This window comes from Bison bison, unplaced genomic scaffold, assembly GCF_000754665.1.
Source record: "Bison bison bison isolate TAMUID 2011002044 unplaced genomic scaffold, Bison_UMD1.0 scf7180017848559, whole genome shotgun sequence".
NCBI classification, from domain to species: Eukaryota; Metazoa; Chordata; class Mammalia; order Artiodactyla; family Bovidae; genus Bison; species Bison bison.
In genome coordinates this window covers 17,515-18,576 of record NW_011479132.1, presented here as the reverse complement: position 1 = coordinate 18,576, position 1,062 = coordinate 17,515, and the positions used below count along the sequence as shown (strand labels likewise).

Genomic DNA, 1,062 nt, shown 5'->3' with positions numbered 1-1,062 from the left:
CATTATAGTTTATCATGGGGTATTGGAAATTGTTCCTTGTGCTATTATATAGCAGGACCTTGTTGTTTATGCATCCTGTGTATAATAGTTTGCATCTGCTAATCCCAGGGTAGAGCTGGGTGGTGGAGAGGGAGAGAGGGAGGTTCTTCCTTTCTAGTTTTAATAGTACTGTTGATCCTGGGAGGGTGTGAATTAACACATAAGTGTTCATGGTTTTTATCCTACAGGTCCCTATACCTTAAGTATCTGTGATACCTCAAATTTCTTTGATTATATCTGTGGCAGCATCGTCAGTCAGGTCAAAATAACTAAGAAGATAAGTTTTGTGAGTATGTGCAGGAGGGTGTACTGTAGGGGGTCCAGGTATTTCTTCTTTGGTTTTGTTTTGCTTTTCTAGTTCTGATGTGCTGGTCTCTGTTCTCCACCAGAAATCTTGCTCAACTCACTGGCAGAGCCAGACTTTGTGATAACAGATTTTGCCAAGTATTCTCGCTCTGCTCAGCTACACATTGGTTTCCAGGCCTTGCACCAGTTCTGTGCTCAGCATGGCCGGCCCCTGCTGCCCCACTAGGTAGGTGGGTTAGTGAGCCAGCCTGGGTCCTTGCACCAAAGCTCCACCATTTTGTCTTCTTCCCTTTACTTTTTCTACCTCTCCCTCTCCCTATAGTGGCCTGACTGAGTCTTTGTGTCTTGTGTCGCACCAGAAGGATGCAGTGGAACTGGTGACCCTAGCAGAGGCTGTGAAGGCTCAAGCCCTGCCAGCAGTGCAGCAAGACAGTTTGGATGAAGAGCTCATCCAAAAGCTGGCTTACATGGCTGCTGGGGATCTAGTACCCATGAATGCCTTCACTAGGGGCCTGGCTGCTCAGGAGGTTATGAAAGTAAGTTTGGGTGGAAGGACAGTGGTGGAGTGGACAAGGTGTCTTTCTGACTGTCCTACTTGCTGTCAGGCTCTGATTAACCAAGGATCACTTCCCCTTTCTTACCTCCTCTTTAGGCCTGCTCTGGAAAGCTTATGCCTATTATGCAGTGGTTGTACTTTGATGCCCTTGAGTGTCTCCC

At 47.1% G+C, this 1,062-nt stretch overlaps 1 pseudogene; it reads left to right on the top strand.

Moving 5' to 3' along the window:
• Window positions 1-1,062, top strand: part of LOC104992550 — a 17,978-nt pseudogene that overhangs the window by 4,097 nt on the left and 12,819 nt on the right.